This window comes from Opisthocomus hoazin, chromosome 12, assembly GCF_030867145.1.
Source record: "Opisthocomus hoazin isolate bOpiHoa1 chromosome 12, bOpiHoa1.hap1, whole genome shotgun sequence".
Lineage (NCBI taxonomy): Eukaryota > Metazoa > Chordata > Aves > Opisthocomiformes > Opisthocomidae > Opisthocomus > Opisthocomus hoazin.
Window position 1 is genome coordinate 13,861,032 of NC_134425.1, and position 21,797 is coordinate 13,882,828.

Sequence of the window (21,797 nt, forward strand, 5' to 3'; positions counted from 1 at the left end):
CATGTTTCTTTTACAAAAACAACAACAAAAATATCTTCATATTACAATCTACAGCTGAGTTTCTTCAAATGCTCGTTGGATGTCGCTCCAAAGGCATATAGCCAGAGAAGCATGCCTTACAAAAAGTAGATATATAATTCTTCTTTCAGACATGGAGCTATTGCTAAATAACAAAAGATGGATGAATGGCTATGAAGAATGTGTGTCTTTCAAAGGGGAAGCTACCAGGCTAAGCAGCTCAGTACATTTGAAATCATGGGAGCCATACCAAAGTCAGAGAGTAACTGCAGTTTCTAAGAAAACCTCTGATATCCTACAGCTAGAATATTATGTGCCCATTCTTACACATCCATCCTAATCACAAAGTACATATGATATGATTTTGTGTGCATCATATGCATTTTGCGTACATTAGCATTCCAAGAGCTCTGCATTGTAATGAAAAGAAGGAATCAAAATGTTCAAGTTGCACAAGAAAGAAAACTTATAAAACTGCCATCTCATGAATGTAATTTATTCGTTTGGAAAGACAAAGGATGAAACATTCCCACAGACCCACAAAGTCTCCACAACCACAGGGCAAGGAAGTACATGAATATGCCAGGCAAGAATTCTGCAATCCCTGGTGCCTCAGCTACACAATGGGGTAAAGAGTCTCCTCAACCTATTGTCTCTTTCTCACTCCTAATTGCAGGGACCTATGAGGAACCCAGAGATATCCTCAAAAGACAACTTCTCGTAGGCAGAGGCACCTCAGATAACCTTCATTCAGTTTTATCCATGGCATGAAATACAATTGCACTTTTCCATTTTATTTCATCGTTTCAACATCAAGTTTTTAAATATCTCTTGGCCTATCTGTTCCTGTGAAAAAACTGAAGACCCCTCTCATTTAGTGTTTTATTTGCAGGTTCTTGAGAGAAGGAGACCTGTAACTTGTAAGCAGTGCCACAGGCATAAATATTCAGAAAAGCAGTGGCCTTAGGCAGGTCATTGCACTGTCAAACACTACAGGTCTGTGTTTAGGAGTAAGATGCCAGCTCCCGGTGACTTATATCTCATGAAACTGAAAGAATGGAGAATAAATTTAGAGATAATAATTGCTACACCCCAGCGATCTTCTGTCATTATTCTCTGCCTACTACTGCGTTACGCTAGAAAAGTGGAGTAAAGTTCCACAAATGATCACAAAGGTAAGTATTTTCAAATGTGTATTAAAAAATCAGAGCTGAAGCAAAGCTGTCCAGATAGCTGGACGTGTGTGTACACGGCACACTGAATCCTGAACATACACAGTCTCAAAAAATAGGACATCTCCCTTGGCAGGAATCAGAAGAAACAGTGCAATAGAACATAGCCATTGATATGGAAATCAGTTTACCTTATCGAGAAACATCTCATTGAAGTGGCTCCTAATTTTTCACCCAGCGCAACTGAACTGCTTTCCACGCCAACAGAGAAACTGGTGGGATATGGGTGCTGACAGGGGCAGCTCGGAGGCTTATTGTGCCCTTAGCGATCAGGAGTCTCCGACAGCGGATGTGGACGTTGTTTGATACTCCCGGCTATCGAGAGCACACCTGGAACAAGGATGTGCTCTGCGTCCCCATGCCACCAACCCTGCCAGAGCTCAACAGTCAATACATGCTCACAGCTCTTCAGGAAAGCTAAAACGGCACAGAAATGGGCAGGGGGCCACAGGCCAGGGCAGGGGGTTGATGCACTTGCAGTGGAGAGAGAAACCAGCTACAATATAGTGAGAAGGAACAATTCAGGAAGTGAATCCCAACTGCGCCTATCTGTAACCGGACACTCAGACTGGCACATGGGCAGAAAACCATGCATTTCTGTTTCTTGAGATGCTGTGATTGTATGATTATCTGAATACAGAATACAAACATCCTAAGAGCTTGAAGAAAAAGGGGTCCAAATACAAACTATTTAGAAATACTTGTATTTTAAAAACTAAATCTGTTTTGCCCCATCTCCTCTCAACAATTCTGGTTACCAGAAACAGGCAAAAATATTTAATGAATGGTGACCTCACTAACAGCAGACACCACTGTGGTCATGGCCATAACTGGGTCACTTTTTGCTCAGAGTAGCATACTTACATCTAGAAAACAAGTTTTTAACCAGTATTTTTAAAATGGCCTGCTTCAAAGAGGAAGGGAATCAAATGCTGCATCCATTAGGGGTGAACAGTAGTGAGCAAAGGCAGTGGGGAGAGATTCTGCTTTCACTGAGCAGCTATCTGGCAGGAATACATGCCCAAGATGTGGGTTACTCTCTCCTCAGCAGAGCAGTGAGTTCAGGCCAGGCCTCCTGCCTCCTGGATGAGTTTTTTAACTGCTCAACTGGCAGATAAAAGGGCTGTCATCTCCTCCTCTGCCTTTCTGGCAGTCTGGCCCTGCATGGCTTTTGTGTTTTGTTGGGGTTTTTTTCTTCTTTTTTTTTTCCCCTCCCTACAATTGCCTCATCTGATACAAAACACAGTAAATTCTATGTTTCATGTTATTAAACAAACCAGAAAAAGAAATACTTTTTGGTAAGGATTGATTTAGGTTGGGTTTTTTTCAGCAAGACAGCCAAACCAAAAAGTCAATTGTTAGCACAGTCATAATGGGGAGAGTACTCTGCACGCAAGCATTGTGGGTTACAGAGCAGAGTGGGCCAATACCACATCCCAGAATTCAATTTCCACTTCCGAATTCGGTGAAAGAAGCGATCCAAAATGATATGCAACTGGATCTGCAGACCTCCAAAAATCCTCTTGCCTCTAAATTTGATCTCAGCTTTACGGCTCAGGTCCCAATCTAGCGCATACCCACATTTGCTACATGAACTTTTGCTCCCTCCCCAACTTGATTAAGAGCAAAGAAAGTAACAGATGGATCCATGCTGTTCCTTTGTAGCAGAGAGATTAATGTTTGCATTGCATCAGACCACTCGTGTTCACACAAGGGAATACTGCTGTTGTCCCTGCAACTGGCACCTGCACTCGCTTGGTCCAGTCGGTGTCTGAGGCAGAAAGGCTATGTAAGGGAATGCAAACAGTGTTTTGGTTTGGTTTTAAGCACACGGAATGTTTTGAAAGCATGACACAGTGTGAAAAATGGCCATGCTTCGAATAGCAAGCTTTGCTGTGCTTTGCCACTCACTGACGGCAGCTCACACCTCTGCTGTACATCACTCTGCTAAAAGGCTGTCACAGAGCGCGTCCCAGGGAAGGGTGTCAGTAAACAAACTTGGGTTTTTTTTCTTCTGTGTGCTGAATCCATGGGTAATTTCAACACTTAGACAGCATACGCTCCAAAACCTCCCCAGTAGTGCTGGAAGTCTGCTTCTGCCACTCATCAGAAAAGCCCTACAGACGCAGCCCTGCTCTGCCGCTAGCGCAGGTACCCCCGGCCGCAGGCAGCTCGCCCCGACATGCTGTTTGCCCCGGGCAGCAGAGAGGAGCTGTGCCTTCGTAGTCTATGGCCTGGGTCTGACAAAGCAGCGGCACGACATCAGAGGTGATGAAAGGGACGGTTTTGTATGCGGTATCAGGATTAGGGTGCCAAGCTGCAGGAGCCTGGAAAGTCTCAGCCGCCAGCCCTCCCGCATCCGGACTGAACAGGGCTTTGAGTAACTTACAGCTTAAAAAACTCAGACATAAAAAAATACATTTCAAATTAGGAAGTGGTGTTACTCCCCCTGACTTTCGCTGATTTACCCAACAGTTAGCTCTTCCTTTGCCCCTGTGCAACAGCTGCTGTTTTAACCTGGGTATTATGGTCGGCTTTTGTCCCATGTCCTGGACCTCTGCCTGATTTCAGGCACGGGACATGCGTTCAGAGCAACCACAGCCCGGCAGAGCCACACTGGTGGGGACGGCCCGGGGAGGCTGGACACCAGGGGTGACCCCAGGGAGCGCGCCGGGCAGGCTCGAGGGCTGAGGGTCTGCGACGCTTGAAGAAGAGCTCGCCAGAAACTATGGACGCTTATTTTAGCTTCTTGCTGTGAAACAGGATGGACTTTACATGATTTACTGCGCAATCTGTGAATTTTAATAACCGCTAATGCTTATCAGGACATCTATCATACTATATCTTTTGCAGCTGTTGAAAAATAATATTGGTTCTTTCAAAGCAGTTTCATCATAGATTCAAAATAGCCTAAAACAAAATTGAAAAACAAAAAACAGCCATATGCCTACTTGACCTAGGATACGTAAACCTGTTGTTCAATCCAGAGGAGGGATTACAGCATTACTTTTTAGTAAGTTGCTTTTCATATGGAAATTTCTTTTCACAGTAAAGCTCTGTATTTAAAGGCATCAACATAAAAAACATCCCTATTTTTAGTTCCCTGATCATGGACATATAGATTTTTATAGTGTCTGCAAGCATACATTAACGTTAATTTCCCCATTCTCCTTTGTACTTTGTTAATGTCACAATCTGCTGTAAAACCTTGCCAAGTTTCTTAACTGTCATGTTAATTCCGAGACCTAGTCTGCACTCTCTGACATTTCAGGACAGAACATGGCAGTAAAAATAGATTAAAAACAGCTTATAAGTATTATAAAATCTAGAACTTTACAGATGGTGGAATTATATCTGCTGAATGGAAATTTTAGCAACTGAGGACACAATAATATTAGAGTAGCCTATTGATTCTAAGACAAATATTTTCAGAAGTAACATAATGGTATCCAAATAGTGGGCAAAACCACAAAAATGTAGGAAAGTTGGGTGGGTTTTTTCTTCTTTTTTTAAAGCATCACTGTGAATGTGCATATCGTGTTGGTGCTAGTATTAAGTTTCAAAGCTTTTCTGTACCATATAAATAAAGGACATAATAAGATCTTGATTTTATTCATGGTTAGTTCAAAGTTCACACAAATTATTTCACACAGGGGATTTGTCTGAGGGTTTTGGCATTACAGAAATGCATTAATGTACTTTAGATATTAAATGACAATGCCACATGGTAAGAAATTTGCACGAATGAACAGGAAATTAGACACTGTTTCTTTTTTTTTTAACTGATTGCTGAAGAATGCGCTGTTTAAACGCATACTATCCATTTCAAAGGGAAGCTTTGGCTGATTTCAGGAAGTTTAAAATCAGCTAATCAGAAAGTAATACAAAGTTAGAGTTAAATATTTTTTAAAGGAAACTGTTTCTTTAAAAAAATCCTTTCCCCTTTTCTTTAAGGAGTACTTATTATTTCCATCATCCTTGTTGAGTTGTTGATGAATAGCTCACATCGTTTGCCAAGCTCCACCCTCTGTCTTTTTTCTAAACCCTTTACTCATTATTTGCTCAGTCTTTTTCCCACAGCCTAGACAGCCTGTCAAGGCAGCTTAAATAAAACACTGTATTAACATTAGGAAATGGCATTCAGTTCCCAATTGATCTCCTAATACTTTACGTTGAAATGATAATTGGTACAGTCTTCATTGAAAAAAAAGAGAGAAAAACTACTTTTCAGTCACCACAAGGTATTATCTTAGCTGATGTATTCACAATCAAACAGATACATTTTTAAAATCTCCCCATCTGCTGGAGACTGCAGTTCACAATTCTTTTCAGCTGACATAATCCAGATTGATTCGTTCAGCAGATAAAATTCAGGCCACTTCTGCCCTTTATAGGAGCAACATAATACCAGTCTTTATTCAGTAACAATGTAACATAATGGGATCGGAATGTGCAAAATGACTGTTCTTAAATTACTGTGACACACAAGGGTCCAACACAAGCTGTGGTTTAATGTAAAAAATCATTAGGCACAGATTACTAAAGTGGTCCTGCATTAACAAGGTCAAACCAAGACTGTTTATGATATTTTTCAGGAGGGATAAAAAAAAATGTTTGCTAATATCTAGATTATGAATGCATTTTTAAGAGGGAAAAATCTGCAGGGTTTTTTTTTTTCTTCCCCCGTGAAGAAAGTGCTGTTTATTCAATAATGAGTGCAACAGTTAAGGATTCTATAAAGACCTTTTCTGCAGAGCCAAGTTAATCTATTACACACTGAAGCACACACACAAAAAATCTAAATATCAAAAGGTTGTCAAGGGAGTTGCCAGAAACGAATATTTTGGTGCACTGCTGCATCAAACAAATTTTGAAGACCGTCAGATTATTATTAACCCATTGTAGCTCTTTGCTTTTTATATAACCAGAGAAGGAATTATAACCATTAGAAGGAATTTTGCAAGTTTCCACACCGCTACAGGGGTTTTGCATCTATGTAAGTCGTTTTTACTTAACAGTATGTCCCTCATACGCTTACAAATCAACCTATCTGCACAAAAAAGCCAAAGTGAAGAGACACAGTAAATTTCATGCTTAATGGACGGGTCCTTGCACTCTGAGACTTTGACAGCCATTTAAGATCACATAATATATGGATTTTCTTTGTACAGTTATTTCTTCCTATATGATAAAATATAAAATTTAACAAGTCTTACGTAAGACATCCATTATATTATCACGCATCGGAATAAAGGAATCAGTAAACAACTTTTTCCCAAGCTATCAAAACAAAATGTTTTGCTCTGGCCTTCGATTTGGGGGCTAACAAAACGTGAATGAAACCCAGCGTGGCAGACAGGGCCTAGGCTTGCTCAAGCACCGCAGCCAGTTTGGGCCATTGATGGAAGCCAACGCAGAAGTGTTGTAGCTCAGCTCCTGGGAGGGAAGGTGGTACTGGAAAAAAAAAAAAAAAAAAAAAAAGCAGCAGCAGCATCCATTTCTAGCTCGGTTTGTATCTAGAGGTCCAGACCAGGTGGCTCTCATGGGAATGGAGGAGTTAAATTCCCCACATTCCACTTTCCCATTTTGACCTTGTAAACAGTGAAAGCAGAATTCTGCTGTCCCTTACTACTGTCGTAAATTACTAGAGCTAGGTAATTGCTGAAATCAGTTGCTTTAATTTAAGCTACTACTTATTTGCGTTGAATGTACAGGCAATGATTGTATTTTAAACACATGTTCACGGAAAGTGAGACTTCCTTGTTTGCATGCCACCTCCTCTTGTGCCCATTTCATCAACTGACAGAAACAGCCTCAAGAAACCTAGCTTGAAAATGACAGCTAGCAGACTCTAAGAATAGCTGGAGAGGAATGCATCCATTTCCAAGTTCATGATGGACACATCTGGATTCTCCGTATGGGTGGGTGATGGTCACACCCTGATCCTGCAATGGGTGTTGCCAGGCAGCTGGCAGTAAGCATCGCGAGCAAGATTTCCACTGGCATAGCAGCAGGTGCCCAGCAGGATGACATCAAAATCAAAAAGTGCTCTTGTGAAATATTTTCATTTGAAGAATTCCCATAATTTGTGTCATTTTACAACAAAATGCTGAAATGTTTCCCAATCAACTCCATCCAAAGCAGTGTGAAAAATGAATTTATGAAAGTTCATAGCCAGAACATAAAATAAGCTACATCCCTAATGTCTTCTGAATAACAAATGTATTAAAATGACATGTGTTCTGCTAAGTTGAACTTCATAATCACGAAAGATTGTCGTTTTAAAAAGTAATGAAAACTAACTGCATAACTCCAACAGTCTTGGAAACTCATTCCATTCAAATATTTACATATTCTAGTGAACTTAGGATGTCAATTTTGACTGCACAAATCCAATAACTGAAACATATGGCCTTGAAACCTGCAATCAATATAAACCTTTTAGAGCCCAAGCTTCAAAAAGTTATATCAAATATATATTCGATGAGAAGAAGGTTAATTGAATAATTGATTACTCAGTTACAATTAAGTGCTCTTCAGATATCTTTGGGAAATACCGAGATATAATAGTGACAGATATTTATTTGTTTATCAGCTATCCCTGATTTATATCTATCATTTATTTTTTATTTCCTAAGTCAATTTTTACATTTATATATTTTAACAACATAGTCCCTGATGAGAATCAATATACTGGTTTTTTTTCACCACAGGGCTATCAAAAGCTAGCCTAGAAATCTATATCTACCGATTCAACCAATTTCAGTGCAGACTTCAGCCTTATAAACACCTTGCTAAAATATTCAGACTTTGTCTCCAGATGGCAGTTATGAGGACAGAATGTGCAATATATGTAGCAATGCAGGTTAACCAATAACAACTGTGCTGATAACTGTTATTAAGTTCAGAGTTTAAGTGAAAAGATGGCCCTTGGAAAAAAAGCAAAGCATGCTGTTTGCATGTTTTAACAAAGTACTATTTCTTATCAAAATACAAACATGTCCGTAAAAGTCCCACCCGTACAGCAACAGCCAAGAGGATCTTTGGGATCTCTGGGGCATTTTAAAGTTGACTAAACAATAAATCAGATGGAACTGGGTCTTCAGAGCTGTCTGCACAGGAAAATACTGTTAACTCTTTAGTAGTATTAATACTACTTAAAATTCCTTTAGCAATAGCACCCACATTCTCAGTAAGGAATGGAACATCGCTGTGTGTCATACTGTGCATACACATATTATTTATTCCTCTGAAGATGGTAAGATAAATTACAGAACCTCACTCTTCCTCCGCTAGATGTGAAGGCTTTCAACTCTTTCCTGCATCTTCAAGACATTAGGATAACTACCATAAAACACTGCTTAAACAGCCCCAGACACAAAGCCTCCTATCTTTTACAGTATAGCTCTGCATTCATTTCAAAACTTGAAGTGGTCTCTCCCATCAGTGGCAATTCTATACATGGTGTATAACGAAAAAAGGTACTAAGTTGTTAAGGCAATATTTCAAATATTTTTTGAGTGGTGCCTCAGATTACATTGTGTGATGAGAAGGATGAGGGAAATAACCTCACATTCTCAATGAACAATAAAATCTTATTTTTGTGAATGTCCTCCTGTAATTACAGATGTCCACAGGGGGATGTGTTTCAGGGGGATAACTAGTGTGAGGCATGAGGAAGACTGAAAAGAAATAAAAATTCAGGCTTTCCTTCTCTTAGTCTAAGTACATGCTACACGTTAGCCTTGATATGCTCAAAACCTTGTATGAATTAATCCTTCCCAAGCAAACTGTATTCCTATTAGAACACTCCAGCCTTCACTGGATTCTCCCTTCACTCTCCCTCTGCCTAACAGCAGCAATGCCACATACAGGACTAGGCGTGCATGGACCACCGAGCACTAAAATCTCATAAACTCTGCTCCTTGACCTTAAGTTAACACTTCTTGGATTAAATTCATCACTTAGCGCTTTGTTCTTTTAATCTTCCACCCTACTGGAGTCCAGGCTAGGCAGAATTAGGTCCTCCGGGGTCTATGAAGCTATTGTGGATTTTCAACAGTACGGCTGAGAGCAGAGTCTGGTCTTTCGAGGACATTATTATTTAATATGAGCTTTCAGAACAGAACACTTAGACTCCACGGACACCCGGCATAACCCTCTTTACACACTGCACTTTATAGTATGTCAAGGGTGATGTACGCTTTATGTTGGGCCTCATAACAAAATGACAGGCGTTGCTGTCCGTTGACAAAGCCACATGACAGCGAGGTGTCACAGACAGAGAGTGCAGATGTATTATCGCTCTACCACTTAGACAGGAATGACATCCTTTGAATCTCAAGAGACAATGTCGTGGGCAAGCAAACCTTAGTGTGCCAGTTGTACGCTCAACAGTATTGACAGTCAACAATTCCACGTACATCCATTGTGAAAGAACGCTGAAGTATAAAGACAGCAGATTTCAGATTTCATACGTGAGATAATGTTAGTAGACAGAGGATGACTATGAACAATATACTTCAGAAAAGGAATTTAATATCCTATATTTATGTTCAATGCTTCAAATGTACTCAAAAATTCTGATTTTTTTTTAATGTTCCATATTCACATCCTACACTACAGAGACAATTATTCAGACAGACACACCATTAAAATTCCTTACAAAGGAATTTATCATATAAAATAAGAACATTTTATATTAATTAGTCCTGATTTGAAAGCCCATAAATTAGCTTTCTTTTGAGTATGACCAAAGACAATATTATAAGCTAAGTCCTGGAGGACATCTCAAAACTAGCATTGTCGACCTACACTTCTGAAGCAGGTCACATACTTTCATGGCTCAATTTACTTACAAACCCTACAATATTTTCCAGATTTTAAAAAAGTTTATAGAACTTTTTACAAAATTATCACCATTTATATAAAAAAAATCTCAAAAAAGAGAGAGACAAACCTCACAAAAATTATATAGGTTGCAGCACGTTCATCACTACACAGATGTTATTCATAGTCATGGGTCCCACGTAAGTAGGTCATTGGACCTACTTGCCCTTTTCAGTGATCCTGAAATACGGTGGCATACTTGAAAAGACATATAGAAATGTGGGGCTCTCCTGATAAATCATCCCAGGATCAGCTGCTAACTCTGGCATTTGGATTCAGGGAAATGACAGCCAAGTCCTATTTGTAGAGGCGAGGACTGGGGAGCAGGGGTCAGGGGGCAACTAGCTCTCGCCTTTCTTTGAACAGGACACCCGTTTGCTGCAGAATAAGGAAAGGTTGGGGTAGAGACAAAGCCTGAAGCAAAAGCCTGGAAACAGCAGCACCCTTCTGCAAGAAGGGTGTTTGGGTCAGTAAGAAAGCCAAAGCAGGAGAATGGGGGATGTTGGGAGCTCACCCAGGAAGGCAGCTGAAGACCGACTTTTGCAAAGCCAGGTGAAGAAATCCCTCCTTCTCATTCCTCCTGCACCAAAGAAAGAGGAGAAAGGGGAGAAAGAGGGAGACAACTTCTTGTGCTACACTGCTCCCTTCTAGGAGTCATGTCCACAGCCTACAGTACAGACTCTCCATCTACATCAACCATGACATTAGCGGGTGGGACATCTGCCTTAGGGCCACGTGCTCTGAACTGCAACACTCTCACTCCAAAGCTCTATGGCAGAGAAACAGGTATCTGGGCATCGCTGCTTCCGGGGGCAGGAGCATAGTTAATGCTGGCTATAATCTCAACCTATGTGGTCTCGTCGTGCTACGCTCTTAACTACATACAACCCCTCTCACCTCTGATGTAATCTCTTGTCTGATACCTAGTAAACCAGAAAAGACTGGCTTAACTTTGGGGGGGGAGGGGGAGGAATAATTAAGGATTTATTTCTGCAGAAAAAAAATCTCAGTGTCTCAAGATAGCAACAAAAGTCAACCATTAGGTATCCAAGAATTAAAAAAAAAAAAAAAAAAAGAAAAAAAAAAAAGAGTTAAGCTATCAAAACCTTTTCAATTGAATGAATTGTGTATGTTAAGAGGCCTGGAAACTGCTTCATGTGTTTCACCTCCTGCTGTGCAGTTTTTATGCTGACAGGACTGAAGATAGCTTTTCTGGCTTGTAATATCACAGGGAAAATGCTATATTCAACTAAGACATCTCTGATCATATGCTAAAAGTGCACATGTAACATGCTCATGATAAGTCCGTTTATCATTAGAGGCAAGTTTAAAATACAGTTGATTTGAGTTGTTCCAGGTTCAAAAAAATTATCTATTTGTTGAATATTCATACATGCCTTGAATTTTCAGTGTAGAACTGTTGCAAAGCACAAAGTGAAACTTGTCTGAAAACACAGATTTAATTTTTTTGTGGTGAAGAATGCATGTAAACACATTTTATATGACTGCTACTCATACCTGGAGCACCAGCTCAAGCTTATGCTAGGAATTTTATAATGGATACTTGGGTAAAACAGGTTGAAAATCATCAACGTGTTTTCTAAATCTGGGTACAGCATCCCCAGGTCAAATATATAGGGTGAAAATACTCCACCCCCGGTTAACTGAATTGCACGTTCCCCTGCAGAAAATGTTTAAATGAAACTTTGAGAGTGAATATCCAGCAATATCACAAGATGAGAACTAGCCTCTCCAGTATGGATCTACCCAGTCCTTTGAACTCTGGAGAGAAAAGACATAGCACAAAAGCAGGGTGTTTTTCTAAACCTTTGTCTTCAGGAGAACTTCCTTCTGACTCTGCAGATGTGGAGCTTTATCCCATGTTGAGCTACATTCTACTGTGTGCAAGGTAAAATCTTTCACAATCTGATTTTCATTGTTTCATAGTTTCCAAAGGCAAGCTAAAATTTAGATTTTGGTGTTAAATGAATTAACTATTGTAACTCTACCTGGACAAAAACATGCCTTAGGAAATGATAAAAATGTTTCCTAAAAGGGATGCGATACAAATCCATAAAAGACTGAAAATAAAAATGACCCTTGAATGTCAAAACTTCAAATTATTCATTAAAAAAACCTGTCTACTAGAGAACTGCTTCATATTTAAAATTGTTCAAAACTAATATCAAATATGAAAATGGAGACCTAGTCTTATTGTCGCCGTCCTTCGCACCTTCTGCATAGATCATACCTCTCACCATATCATTAGTTACACCATATTGTGCTACTGCTAAACACAACTGGACCCATTCTTCAATGCACCAGCGTTTCATAATGAAAAATAAACACATTTTAATTTTAAAGTAAGGAGAACAGAATGCCCTATAAATATTACACACAGCAGAGGGACTCTATGAAATAATGAATTTCTCTCTCTCATTAGGAATGACCGTGTATAACGGATTCACAGCTCTGCTTTGCTTCAGCAGTTAGCATCTTGCAGGTTACGCCTGACTCATGAAAATAACATTTCTGGATTCACTTCTCTTAATGCATAAAAGTTACATCTCCCTGCACAAAGCCTGCAGTACAAGAAGCAAGCAGGATGGTGGGAGTGAAGAAATTTAACCTTTGAGTGCCCTGGAAATCCATGGAGATGTTGTGAAGCCCCTCCATGGTACCACATCAGACCATTTTTTGTGGTCTGAGAACAGCAAAAAAGGAAAAAAAGTCTGAGTTCTGTCAGTGGGTCTCAGCTTCCCTGAGCCAGTCTGAGCCCTACTGCAAAACCGCTTCTGTGCTAGTGCCATCTCCATTTATTACGGTGGGGTGGCCATGGGAGGAGGAGCTTGACAAACCTTCATCCTTCTTGGTGAAGAGAGGCTGGCTGGTGAAACACCAGCACCAGGAGGGAAAGGGGGAATGTTACCCCCTTCTGAAAGTTTCTGTGTGCATATAGAACACTGGAGAACCACACATCTGATCTGCTAAGGACTCCTGCACCAAGTATAAAATGCAGTCCAAGTCTGAAGGCCCAGGACCAAGCCTGCTCCCCATCACGCCTGCTGCTGTTCCTGCCATGGTCGATGGTGCTGCAGCCAGCCCTGCGGCAGGGTCCAGCCCTTGGCACGGCACAGACCACTAATGGAAAGGCAGCTCCTACCCCTAAGTGTCTGCAAGATGAAAGATGTCAGGTAGACAAGGGGAGAATTAGGAAAAAATGACTTCTGCTTATTAAGGCCATTCTTAATTAGATTATGCTTTTTTGGCCAAAGATCTTTTTTTCTGATGATGTTTGTTTAGTACCATTCAGCCGGAGATCAAATTTCTGTTACTTTATATTACCAATTTTGTTGGTAAAATAAAAATAGTATAATGTAATTTCCATTTTGAACACACACATTCACCCTCCTCCTCCTTCTGCGTAGTGAATGCTGCTCCTCAAGGAAGGAAAGGGGGAAGGTGAGCATCCTTCTGTGCGCTATGAACTTTTTCCCTCTGTGCTGTTTTCTCTAGGGTGGCTTATTTTTCCCTGTGTTAGCACCAAATGCTCGCTGCATATGCTGTAACTCAGACACGCAGGCGGGATGTGAGAGGTTGGCTGGCGAGTCTATCACTCCTATAAGAGGTACAGCACAGAGATAAAAGAGGTGTGAAATATCAACTACAAAGTTCAGAGGCTTCTCCTAGCCTAGATGGAGCAGAAGGCCTCTGACAGTCAATGATGTCCCCAGCCAGGTTTAACAGGAGCTTGGGCTGATCAAACAGCTTCAGCAGAGAGTTCTGTCTGTGGTGGGCTCCACTTCATGTCTTGTCTAAATCCAAGAAGACTGGAAGAAGAGGGGGAAATTAAAGGGTAGCTCTACGTATCAGGCAAGGACCTGGGATTTTTTTTTATGTTGTCTTAATGAGTTTTGCCATCCTATATCGACTGACATTTTAATAACTGCTAAACTCCAGAAAGTCTCCAGAGAAGGTGTTCTGATACTATGATGAGCATAATATAAATGCATAGACAGACAGACAGATATTAATAATTTCTTCCTACTGATGTATGTGTATGTATTCATCTATAATAATATAAAGCTTTCAGGGTATTTTACCCCTATTCAGCACAACAACATTTACTACTATCAGTCTAATCATAAATACAATTATTCTTGAGTACTCTATTACAAAAACCAATAAACTAGGCCTCAATAGAGATTCTGAAATTACTTAACTTTTCTTTAGAAAAATATTAAAACAGTATTATCACATCAATGAGAAGAAAAGACAGGAAGATAATAAAGTTATGTTAAACCTCCCTGTATTTACTCATGTGTGAAACAGTTATGTCTGGTCACATAATTGCAATGGTTCTGAGAAATATTTCATATTTTATAATGAACATTAAAAGAGTTTGTGGATCATTACTTTATATGAGTTCCAAAGTTATTACATAAAACCCAACAGGAATGGTTATAAATTATTTGATCCTCTAGTCTGGCCTTGGTAAACATAACATGAAGGCTGAACTATCTCAGCAGACAAGATTCATGATAATAGGTAAAGTGCTTCTACAGTTAAAAAAAAGGAAGAAAATACCAGAGTACTTGTAAGCAAGGCTCTTAACATTTTTTTCTTTGCTGTTTCAAAGAAATCCTTTTCTGCAATGAGCTTAAGCCGTTAAAAAAGAAGAAGAAAAGCTTTGTCTAGAACAAAAGAAAACTTGCTCACAGGCATGTTGTGTCCTCTACCAATTTGGCATTGTCATAACCATGGCTCTAAAGTCATTGTCAAATTCTTGAACTTACAGCACAGTATGTATTTAAGACACTATAGCTAGTCATGAAATAATATCACAAGTAATTATTTGATTTTTCAAAAGAATCTTGAAAAGCATCTCATTGAAATATGAAAAATAATAGTATACTAACAAAAATTGCACACTTGACAGAATTATGAAGAATTTTTGTCTTCCGACTACAATTGGGACCAGCATTTTAAATAATGAGTGATTATTTGCTCCAGAGATAAGTGTAATACTAAACGAATTCTGGTCCACTTCCCCCTCTCAGCTCATCTTTGTCTCCAGCTCCTGTGCTTTGTGTCAAAATACTTTCTGAATGTTTTTGTTTTGTTCTATAAATGTCTTCTAAGAATATTAATATGGAGAATTAATTCAGTTACGCACGCACAACATTTAATAAGACTGGAAAACATGTTTAGATATTCTGGTCAATTTATAAAATATGTTTAATGCGGATCATACCCAAGGCTCAAATCCCTGCTCACGGGTGCTGTATATTTGCACGTGCAAGAAAGCCTTTTCCACAGAAGAATTAACAAGGGATATTTTTTGGCCCACATAGACAGAAGCCTGGACTCGGTGACCACAGTGGTCCATCCTGGCTTACTGCTCTGCTGTAGGTTTCCAAGGCCATGGTTAGCGGGCAGGAGCTGAGGACCACTGATGTAAACAGAAAAATCACTGCTGAGCTGGGAGGGCTCGGGACCCTGCCCACACAGTACCTGCTGCAGCAGCGCGGACTCAGGTCTCGCTAGATACTTCTTCTAACTTTTCCTTCTTTTTTTTTTTTTTTCTTCTTCTTTCCCTCCAGAATTCCAGTTGTATTGAAATACTAAACTACACAGCCAAATGCACTTAGCCTCCACAGTCTTTCATTACGAAACACTAAGGTATGAAAATTTCCTGCCTTGCAAGTCATCTAGTCTTCTGCTGCCAGAAGCGCCCTCTACGCCCTGGCGCTGCTGGAAAAGCTGCCAGGGTGAGTTGGGGTCCCACCTGTGAGCATCTCCTACCCCAGAGAGGTTAGATTTTATTAGATTTTATACTACCTCCTGTTAGACAAATACTGCTTTGGGAAAGTGAATGCTGAGCACCTAAAACCATTCTATGCTTTAAGCAGTTTACTGCTATCACTGTCTAATTTTTATTATTGCTACTAGTTTTCTATGTTATCAGTTTTTCAGTCCCTGCATCATAGCTATTCACTGCTATAACTTTTTCAAGCTGGAATTCTACCCGCTGCCCTCACTTTTGTCTCTCTCTTTTTTTTCTACAGGTGAAGGCACTAGCAGTTTCCATTTGTCAAATAAGTATGTAATTTGTTAAATAATAACTTCGTCCTTTCTCTTTGGCTTTTCAGGAAATCTGAAGGAAGAAAAAGCCTCCATCATGTTGCCTGGAAATTCCTCCTGGTTGGCCAGGGACCTCGTTCTCCGGCTTTTTCAAGTGATATTCTGACTTCCAGCAGCATCTTTCTGCATTAAAAATATACAACTGCTGGTATCGACACTGAAGGATTGTTACAGAAGAGCCAACCCAAAACGTGCCATCAGCACTGGCCGGTTTACGTGCCACTAACGCAGGGATGCTGCGGAAGGGGTGCAGCTTAAGAGAGCAAAGCAAGCAAAACTTCCAGGGCTATTTTGAGGAAGGCAGAGGTTTGTTTGCAGTACTTTGCTTTTCAAAGATAATCTGTTCCTCTCCTTTTTTCCACACGACAAACATCTCCAAGCCATCTGTGCCGCATCCTCTAGGTGGTGCTGATACTGCACAGCTCCCGCTTCCCCGCACAATGAAAACATTAATTTGCTATGAGATAATTTTTGACGTAAATGTAAAATGGTGCCCATTCGAACTCAGTAATGAAGCATGGTGCATTTCTACAGCTCCTAATTTGACTAGTTAAATGACTCCATTACGTGTCTAACAGACAGAAGCAAATAATTTCTGGTCAGTTGACGCTCACTTATCCGTATCATTTTACCCTGAAAATAAAGTCTCTAATCTACAGTTTCTTTGTCTTATTTTTTTTTTTAATATTATTAAAGCAAACATACTTAAATAAGAGAGATTAGACCAACATAAACTAACAATTAAGGCTACAATAGAGAAATCAAGTTTATATAACGTGGGAGGATGGATAAAAATGAAAATTAAATAATAAATTAAATGACTACTTATCTCGGTTATTTCCACTGTGAGATTTGACAACATTAATATTTAGGAAAAGGAAAATATCTTTCTGAAATTCATTTATTTTGAAAACCACTTTAAATACTGCCTGCAAATCTGCCCATAAAAGTTTCCCACACAACTTTGAGAATGTTTGGAAAGACTCTTTACAGTACAGAGCAATAAAATAAAAGTGTTGCCTTAATAAATATCAGGTGATGAATAATTTTGCCCTGAGGAAAAAAATGGTTAATGCTGAATCTTAATGTTCCTCATCTAAATGCTTTTTTCTTCCTGCTAAAAACAAGTTTAGAATTAAAGCGTATCACTTTACACATATTGCATGCATATTAGCGAGACACAGCTGCTTATGCCCTACTCTTAAGAGCCATATGATTAAGTTATGGGATATCAGATAATCCAAAGTCCCTTTCTATTGGTCACCTTTCGGAGACAAAGGCTTTTTAGTTTTAAGTCCATTTAATGACAGAATGTCCAATTCTATAAATGTGTGAGTAATTCCAGTGGAACACCTGTGGCTCCCTCTGCTAGAATATAGAAGGAAAGATATAAAATGTCATTACAGTAACATTCAGTGTCTGACTTTAGCAAAAAATATTCGCAATCAAGACTGCAACTCCATCCCTGATGTATTCCATCATACTCGGGTTTCCACGGTCTCGGAGAAATAAGTGTGAGCTTACATACCATATGTGGTACCAGCCCTCATCACAGTGGGGTGAGCTAAGGACAGAGCAGCAATTTTCTGGTTGAAGTCACGGGTCCTGTGGGCTCATTTCCACGATGGTTTTTGGGGACAGAGGCATGTGACTCTCAGCATTATTAGCAAGGGAAACATAAAACAAAAGTTTTCTTCCTACTCTTAAAAAAAACAAACAACACTCCCCGCCCTCCTGAACCTGCTCTTAACCTTATTTTCACACCTTTTCCTCTTACCATTTAATTATGTCTTTTTTTCAGAGATTCAAACACAACGTAAGCAGTTTTTGTACGAGTACAACTTTTCTAATGACAGGAAGAAGGACAAACAGATTTTGGAGCATCTGATGCAGCGTCCAGGAAACCCGAGTTTTCTATTGATGTTGTTTTTGCAACCACGACAGTGGAAACGTTATGACCCAAATCTAACTATGGAGAGTTACATTAAAATTAATGGGCTTCTTCATAGTAGCCATTCTTCAAACAGAAGCAGTATTCAAGGAGTTAGAGCTGGATTTACAACTAAAATATAAAACTCGATATCGACGTTCAATTTCAGCAGGGTTAATTTTTGAGAGCATGCTTAAAGTGTCAGTGAATCGCAGGCTCACTGCTGCTCTCGAGGAAGGCAATGGCAAAACTCCCAGCTGACTTCAATGAGAGGAGGAGCAGACCCTGAATGGAATAAAGGAGCAGAGGAAACAACTCCATATGGAAATGGCAAGTGTTCAAAGATGAGTTCATATCAGCACAAAATACACATGTGGCCTGACAAAAATACATGAAAGGTCAAAGAAGAAATCACTGTCTTGGGAAATCCAAAATGGCAAGCAGGAGACCTCAGACTGAGGAGAAAGGATGGTCTGGGGACAGGACATTGGCCTTGGCCTCCAAACACCAAGCATGGTTTCTTGGTTTATCAAGAACCGGGATACACAGGGGGAGGCTGGCATGAGGCCACCCAACACCACACGCAAGCAAACCAACCAGCCAGGGCACTGAGCAGGAGATCTGCTGCCAAGGCGGCTGCAAACGCCAACGTACAGAGCGGCTACCGAGGATGAGAAAGATAAATAAATGAAATTAAGGTGAAACTGTGAAATGCACCTCTTCAAGTATCTAAAGTCAAAAACAAGCTACTAAAGATGGGATGCCTGCCATAATTTGGAAGAAAAAGGCAGAAGGAAGGGCAAGCTTTAGCAAATATCTGTGAAACATCTTTGGAAGCAGAGGGGGTACCCGTGGATGGGAGGACTAATGTAACACCTATATATAATAACAGCTCTAGGGAAGATCAAGGAAATTAAACACCAGTCAGCCTGATTTCAGCAGTGGGGAAGATACTGGAAACACTAATCAGGGACAAAATAGGGAAAGTTATGATTTAATTAAAGATATTCAGCATGGATTCACAAAAGGGAGATCATACGTAACAAAACTAATAGAATATTTGGAAAAAAATAATGCAAAAAAAAACCTCAAAAAGAATTGAGGGAAGCCATGAACATGATTTATGTGGACCCTGTGAAAGGTAATGCTGTACAGTCCCCTAACAGGCTACAATGTCGTAAGTTCTGACGAGAGGCTAAGCTAAATAATGCATAACGAACCGGACAGTGTATGAGGGTACAGCGCTCTGCATGCTAACATCAGGGGGGGAGTGATGGGAGGCGATAGCTGGTCTGTCCCAAAGATCACTAGCGAAGCTGATTTTGTTTGGCTTCTATTTCAATAGCATGCAAAAACGGGATGAAATTTATTCAAAGTAGAAAATGGAGGGGAAGCCGCAGACAATACGAATGAAGGGACAATATATAAATAAAAAAATCCAGCCTGCCTTTTAGTGAGCAGGGAAAGTGATGGGATGCAATTCAATAAAGAAAAAATGTCAAGTGACATTGTGGTAAGAACAAAAGGCAGGCACCACTCGCTGTTCTCCTTAGCAGAGACCAAAGGGGCAGAAGTGCGGTGAATAATTAGAAATTAAACTCTCAAAATCTTAAGCCTAGGACCTAATGTCAGCACAAAAAGAAGCAGAGATATTTCTGGAATTTCCACATCGAGGCACTGACTAAAATGTGCAAAATCATTCCTACAGCATGTAACGGGATAATGAGAAAATATCTGGAAGACCATACCCTAAACTTTGGCTATTTTTGTCATTAGACATGTACAGAATCTCCAAAAACAGGAGTGACAAAATTATCCCAGTGAGTCAAAACCAAACCAGATCACTGTTCTTTAAAAGCCAAGGTAGGGAACACACAGCTGCCGAAGAAGCCTCAAGTTACAGCCGTACCTAACAACAAGTGGGCATGAGCCGAAGCTAAGCAAAAGCAGGCACTAATGGAATTTAAGTGGAATTTCTTTAAACAGGGATGATAGTCAGTCACATGCAACCCAGGGCAGCATTAGCAACCTGTGGAAAAAAATTACGCTGCGACTCATTCAGAAGAAAAGACAAACAGTGAAATGATGTCCTCGGCTTTTCATCCTTCAGTACTTTAAAACTATGTGAGCCACTACTCAAGCAAATTATTAAAATACTATTATATTTGTCTCATGGGCCAGGTAAGCAATGTAAGCTGGCACAACTTTGCAAACTTTCATGCATGTAACGTGTGAAGGCAAGTAACTGAGAGGTGCCAGAGGACGCCCAAAGGGCCACCCCGCAACCTCGGGCTGCAGAGGAGCCCCACTGCACCTGCAGGTCTGCGATCGCACCTAACTCACTTCGTCTGCTTTGGAGGGCTTTTTATTATTTTCCAAGCAAAAACACATCACAAAAATGGGTCTTAAGGGAATACTCTTGATGATGTTGTTTCCATCGTTGCAGGTCTTGCTATGAACCTGGCATGAAGCTACTAGAAACGCGAGGCTGGAAATTCTAGTGTTCAAACTATCAAAGAAACAAATGGGATTTACATGCAACAGTACAGCCACAGCACGAGTGACAGACTGATATCTACAGCTGTCTGTAATTGGTAGCACAGCCCTTATTGCCTATACAGTAACACATTTTTATCCTTTTCAGCAAGACAGCACCAATCCAGTGGCGTGGGCCCTGCTGCAGAGGAGATCCCATATGATTGCATTTCTGTGGCCTTTCTTAGGGTTTAAGGATTTCAAGCAGGGAGTGGTACCTTGCAGAAGAGCATTTCTGTTGGGCCCCTCTAGAAAAAGACGCAGCCAGACAAGCAGGGCTTGCCTTCCAGATGGGGCCAGAGGGCAGGAGAGGAGGGTGGAAAACAATCCACGAAAAGATGAAACAGCATGGGGTTCGGGGGAGGTATTTTAAAAAAAACCAAAACAAACCATCACCACCTCCCAAAAAACCCACAAAAACATAACAAAAAATAACCAACCAAAACAAAAAACAACAACAAAAATCCCATACTTCTACAAATATTCTCTTTTGCTTACAATCAAAACCTTCCTCTAGTCCGTGGAGAGTTTCTCACTGATTTCAAGCAAGCACTGGGCTCATTCCTACTCTTTGACTTATGATACAAAAATGCTGTAAAACTGGCCACGAGGCTTGGCACTACACAGGCACAGACTTTGCTAGCTGTTATTTTCAGCTATGGGGTCCTATACGTGCACAGGGTGTAGAAAGTCCAGTAAGCAGCAGCTAAATCAGCACCTGCCTCGAGAAGGGACTTTTCTCCATGCAACCCAGGCATGTGCCTTCAGGGCATAGCCTTAAAAACGGTGCTTTTGTAGCAGAAGCTCCAAGAGACACCCAGCAACAATGCCACCCTCTGCAAGCACACCGTAGTAAATATCAGAAACACATAGACTGCAAGACTACGGGGTGGATGAATACAGAAAGACAGGGCAAAGGAGGGAGACAGTGGTAAGTCCGCAGCACTCGAGCAGCACGGCAAGGGCTCTGTGCTATGGGTGCTGTGTCCCCAGCCGCCCTGTGCCCCCTCCTCCCTCCCTCACTGCTTGGGAAGCCATCTTCTAATCCT

At 40.5% G+C, this 21,797-nt stretch overlaps 1 protein-coding gene across 8 annotated transcripts in view; it reads right to left on the reverse strand.

Annotated features, from left to right (window-relative positions):
• The window catches only part of ZNF536 (zinc finger protein 536), a 356,142-nt gene that overhangs the window by 41,390 nt on the left and 292,955 nt on the right, over nucleotides 1-21,797 (reverse strand). The gene's annotated exons all lie outside the window — the stretch shown is intronic.